The sequence below is a fragment of the Triticum dicoccoides genome, chromosome 7A (genome assembly GCF_002162155.2).
Source record: "Triticum dicoccoides isolate Atlit2015 ecotype Zavitan chromosome 7A, WEW_v2.0, whole genome shotgun sequence".
NCBI classification, from domain to species: Eukaryota; Viridiplantae; Streptophyta; class Magnoliopsida; order Poales; family Poaceae; genus Triticum; species Triticum dicoccoides.
This window is the reverse complement of record NC_041392.1, coordinates 8014667-8020800: the sequence shown is the minus strand read 5'-3', so window position 1 is coordinate 8020800 and position 6134 is coordinate 8014667. Positions and strand designations below refer to the sequence as shown.

General features: G+C 44.6%; 1 non-coding gene across 1 annotated transcript; it reads right to left on the bottom strand.

The window, feature by feature from the left end:
- Positions 1-5077: 5077 nt before the first annotated feature.
- Positions 5078-5149, bottom strand: TRNAG-UCC. Its single transcript has one exon. It is a non-coding gene; the product is annotated as a tRNA-Gly (tRNA).
- Positions 5150-6134: the final 985 nt, after the last annotated feature.

Below are 6134 nucleotides of genomic sequence, written 5' to 3'. Positions count from 1 at the left end.
TGCTTCTTGTATTACTGCTTCCATTAAGTTCGGTGCCTCCTAATCGAGAACCACCAGAAATTGCGATCCTTCCCTGATAACAAATTCCAATAGGTTAGCTGCATCGTAATCGGCAACTCCCAAATACTGCGATTTGTTTCCTAAAAAAATCCAGCAGTTAATTATGATTTTTTTTACATGTGTTTCTTTACGGATGACGCCATGGATTTTATGCCATAAAGGCATTCTTGGTGATGCACGGAGGCATCATTTTCTGGTGTAATAATGGGAAAAAAACTCTTCATAATAGGAAACATTTGACGGAAATCTGGTGTAGTGGTTTGCTTTCCTTACTAAAAAAGGTTTCCTTTGTTATTCAATGTTGCTTCAGAGGAAATTTAAATTACGTTGAATTTGAGGGAAATTCTTTCAACACCATAAAGTTATGTTTCTGTTGACAGGAGAATTAGCTTCGATTGTTTATAATGTTTGCTTATAGTACTCTGTGTTTGTATAACATTACATATTGTCTGAAAAGCATCGATATATTGCTTTCATCTAAAAGAAAAATATTCTCGCCCGCATACTTTGCTTCCGGTGCCAACGAGATTGCTTCCATCTTGTATTTTGTTTCCAACATAGATAACATGTGTTTTTTTCTGCTTCGAATGATGTAGCATTAACTTTCCAAGTGAAACAAATATTTGTTTCTATCAACATGCCTTCCAAAAGAGAGAGAAAATTGCTTCCAAATAAAATTGTGTTTTCTTCCAAAGAGTAGCGTGCAAAAAAAATAATACGATTGGATTTTGAAGAAAATAGCGTTTGCATCCAGAATTAGCTTTCGGATACAGCAAGGGGTCACAGGGTTAGCTTTTTTTTGATTAGTTTTTTTTCATCAAAAGTTAGCACGGTTGGTATAAGTAACTTACCATGCACGCGTACTGTATATTACCATATTGTTTGCAGAGTACTGTTTGGTTGCAACCCAATTGCCCAAACCAAAAAAGGTGCCTTTTATTACAGACGAACAAATTAATCGAGCATATGGAATTCTATCCCTGAGGCCCCGATGAAGGTGGGCATTCAGGGTTGCAGGTAGGGCAGTTGTCCAGGCAGTCACTCCGCCTCTTGAAACACTTGGCATCATTATTCTGGCAGCAGTAGCACGTAAAACGGAGCCCATCTGAGAAATGACAAAAGTAACGGCGGACGCAAAATTGCAAGGTTATCTTGCTCTCGCCTACAGACGCCGAGTTGACGATGGTAGCGTTGGTACTTGTGTTCGCCGCATGACCATCTTGGTTGACCACCATTTGCTTATTATCAAGACCACCTACATATTATATTTAACATCAGGTATGCAGTACCTCAGACGTACTCTATATGTTATGTATGTTCCGAAAAATTAATTGCAAGAAATTGCTAACACGAGATGCTAATGACGGCGATGATGCATGCAGTAGTACTTACACTGTGCACACGCGACAAGGCATCCGATGAAGAATATCATCGTCCCCTGCACTGGGCTGCTCCCTCTCATATTGGCAAATCTCTTGCTGGACAAACTCAGTTCTAGTCGCGTGTAAGGTTCCGGTAAGAAATAGTTGGAGCCCTAGTAGAAAGAAACAGAGAAATAGTTGGAATCCAAATGTGTGAGACGTACAAGGACTGCAAGTTTATAAATAGCGAGAGACTGGGATATATTTTAAATGGGAATGCAAAGATTTGCATCCGCACGAGATATACGTTCTTTAATCTCGAGATCTTTGCTCATATTATTCAGCGAGACAAACACTACGTATACATGGAATCTTGGATCCTTAATGATTTCTAGGAGCGTAGTCCCAATGCACTTTATTTTAAACTACTCTTCGTTTGGATGTATATTGTCTCTAAAATCATTTTTTAAGGAGAATATATTATTATCGCGAAGATATCAATTACACCCAGTCTCTGCAGCAACGAGATGTCGAAAGACATTCAGGATACACACAACCTGAAGCTAACACAAAACACAACATGTTATGAGCTGCCACAAAGTTTTTGATTCCTACATCATTGCAACACCACTAACAATTGCCCAACAAGCTTGAAGCACTCCGAATGCCCTCACCACATCCTTCCTAGCTGCTTCCTGCATTGTTGCAAAGTGGTTTTTTTCTTGCCATGTTGTTCGGAAATAATTGTCTTCACAAACGCCACCCACTGAGGATAGATATCATTGGCAAGATAGTATCCCATGTTGTAGTCATGGCCGTTGATGGTGTAGTTGCACAACGGTGATTTCACATTGTAAAGCCTCATGAACATCAGAGATCGTTGAAGCACGTTGATGTCGTGTGAGAACCCAGCATTCCAAAGAAAGCATGCCAAATTCATAAGTCATGTGATGCAACTGCTTTCTAATGTGATGGTGACCTCTTTGTTGTGCCCTTGATACATTCCCCGCAAACCTTAGGGTAGTTCTTCCATTGCCAATGCATGCAATCAATTGATCTGAGCTTCCCTGTAAACCCTCTGGCCTCTCTAATAGCCAACAATCTCTCTGTGTCCTGCGCATTTGGTTCTCTCAGATACTTTGCTCCAAACACCGCACCATGATGCGGGAGAACTCGACGGTAGTCTTCACTCTCCAGGCATGTGCTCTCCCCCATCCTGACTATCTCACCAACGGCATCTGTGGCAGTACTAACTGCAAGCATCCTCAGAGCAGTCGTGCTTCTGCTTAGCAGAGAAAGAAAGTTTGTTGCAACAATCCCTTATGAGCTTGAAGTAGTCATCGTGTGCCTCCACTCCCTCCACAATGCGCAGAAACAATGGTTTCCGCATGCGAAAACGTTGATGAAACCATGGATCATCCGGCAAAGTTGGGTTCGGACTTCGGAATAAAGTAGCCCTGGCACAGTAGTCGTGCTCCGGACACCCTATCTCGATTGATCACTCTTCTCCCTTTGATTGAGCCCTTGAAGTTAAGAATATGCTCTACTTGTCGGTCCATTTCCTCTTGCATGCTCATGAGCATGGTCATGTCCACTTCTTCGCCCGAATCCGAGCAATCGAAGAACTCATATTGTATCATTTGATCAAGCTATGTCGGTCCATACTCCTCGTCCGATGAACCATCAGAATTCATTGTTTTTCCTACAAAATACCACGTTGGACTATGTGTCAGACACATAGAGTGCAAGGGGGAGCCCGGGAGTTGCCGAACATACCGCGGTCGCATCCGGGCCGGCGACGACGCCCCCGGCAGTGAGGACGGGAGAGAGGAGTGCGGTGCCGGTGCTGGCGGCACAGAGGCTTGGAAAGGTGACAGAGCGCGCGTGTCGATGGAGCTGTGAGACGGGCGGTGGGAAGGAGGAAGAAGAGAGGAGAGAGCAAATAGATCCGGTAGGTCGAGGGGATGGATTTGGTGCAATTTGAGGTGGGGTAGGTCTGTCAACTCCAACGTGGTGGCTGCGTCTGGGCGCCCCCATATTTGGGCTAGATATAAGGGATGCCGGTCAGTCCAGGAATTTGAGGTGCCCGTCTAAGACGAATATTCACGACCAGTCAGTGACCAAGCCGTCCGTCCAAACGTCTCTGTAGATGCTCTAATGGTCGGTTGGATGTATCATAGGATGGATGTACATCAACCAATGATGTAAAAACAAAGAAAGACAATTATCTAGCATCCTTAAAAGTACTAGTAAATGCGCACGTGCAACGCACGTGTAATCTTAATTCGGCTTGAAGATATCCCTGATTTTTCTTTTAAAAAGTAGCATCAAAATAAATAGTTTGTGTAAGCACCACCAGCGGCAGGTTCATCTCTTCTTTCAAATGGGTTGAAAATTGTACTAATCCAACGTAGTTAATGGCATATGCAAGTGACCAGGGGAGGGGGCACATACCTTGTCCTCATGCCGCTAAAAGAGAAATCCAAAAATCTAAGCACAATTCATTGAAATCAGCACAACTGATCCACTACCCAGTTGCTACCAAAAGTTCCATATCATTGTGTAACCTAGTTGTTTCATAGCGCATGTTGGTAATGAAGCTTAATAACTGTTGAATGTGTGCACATAAGGATGCTTTTGGTTCAGTTTTACGAAGCCTGATTTGGGTTCAGTTTTTAGTGCATACAGGCTGCTTTTCTGTTCAGTGAAACATGAATTAATCTTCTCCGGAAGAAATGAAGAAAGTAGAGATGAAAGACCTCTGGCGCGGCGGCTGCGTGTTTGACGGCGGTATCTCCTGATGGCGGCACTGATGACCTAGGCCCGACAGAGAGGGACAGGCAGGCGGTCCAGGCAGTGTCCATGATGGTCCGACAGCCCGACACCAACTGACAGCCCGAGACCAACGGATGGTCGTGCGACGTCCCTGACAGGTCCGACGGCGATGGGCGGTCCAGGCGGCACCTCCGACATGCCCGCGCCGGTCAACCAGGTGGTCTAGGCGGCGTCCCCGACAGCCGGCATCCTTGAAGTTACGGTGGCGGCGCTACGGCCGAGGCCAGGAAAGGCGATGGTTAGAGGCGGCACCGAGATGTGAGGGGCGGCGTCCTTGAAGCAGTTGCGGATCGAGGCAATGGGGGCAGTGTGCGTCACTGAAGCGAGGTGATGGGGCAGCGCCTTGGGGCGGTTCCCTGTGGCAGTTTCCTTTCAGGTGAAAGGTTATGTAAGGAAGCGGATCGCATGACGGTTCGCTGTGGCAGTTTCCTTTGGTGTGAAAGGGTACGTAGGGAAGGGATCGCACGATGGATCGCTATGGCAGTTTCCTTTCATGTGAAAGGATACCTAAGGAAGGGGGTCGGGGAGAGAAAGGATTGATTAGCAATAAACGCGTTTAGCGCTAAATGTGTTTAGTTGCTCACCATTAGGGCAATAAGGACTGTCGGATTACGCTAATGGATGACCAAGATCTGTTGGATCTGCCCCACAGGGTCTTTTTATAGGTTTATAGATGTATAGATAGATAGAATATAAAATCAGAGCGTCCTCTAAAAAAGTTTCCATGTATAATAAAAAGTAAATATTATTGAAAAAGTTTCCATGTAAAATAAAAAGTTAATATCATGGAACAAGTAAGTGGCAGCACCTTAGGAAAAAATTGCATCTGCTGGGAGTCAAACCCAGGTCTATTGCTTGGAAGACAATTATCCTAACCGTTGGACTACAGACGCAATGGTGACACCAATTTAGATGAAAGTTTCTTTATCAAGGAAGTTGCTGTTTTCACACTACCTAGTACTATGACTCAGCTAACATCTTTGCACTTGCTCTCACGTAATGCACATCGACAAACTTAGCAAAAACAGATAACTATGTGATGCCCTCATCTACTAACGACGCATTTTGTCGTGGAATAGTCACAGCATATGTCCTAGTGTGAGAACTTAGTCGTGGAGTCATCGCACTAGGTTAGCTTAAAGGGGTTAAACGGGACAAAGGACACAGGGAGTTTATACTGTTCGGCCCCTTGCGGTGAAGGTAAAGGCCTAATCCAGTTTGAGGTAGTATTGCTTAGGTTTTGATTACTAGGGAGCGAATCCGCTTGACCTAGCTTTCAATCTGTAGTTTTCTGTCCTTAACCCGCCGTCGGGTCGTCCCTTTATATACACAGGTTGACACCCGATGGCTTACAAAGTCCCGGCCGGCTCATAGACAACGTGCCCGGCTCGGTGACTAGTTACACTTTCCTTACAATACAAGTCATACATACATGATGGTTTACACCTATGGGTCTTAAGTCGCTTTTGGGCTTCTGGCCCTTAGCAGCCTGCTCCGTGAAACGCCATCCTTAATATCCTCATGGGCTTTGTCTTTTATGAACCATCATGAGTATAACCCGGCCCCTCTTGGGCATGTTACACTCAATATCTATATCCCCAACATTAGGCCCCATGTTGATTTGAGCTTGTTCATATCAATCTTATACTTAAAAAATCCTTCCTCATTCGTTCTTTTGCGAGATATTGTAACCCGCCATGACGTCATTCCCTGGGATTGCGGTAACCCGCCGTGACGTCACCTGTCATAAATATTAATACAAAATTCCCAACAAATCTTAACAGATCTTTATCTTTAATAGTTATCCCGAAGATCGAGGCATCCGAGTCACTAGATAATCATTCATTGACCTCCTCGATTCTCGTGTCCGCCTGTTAC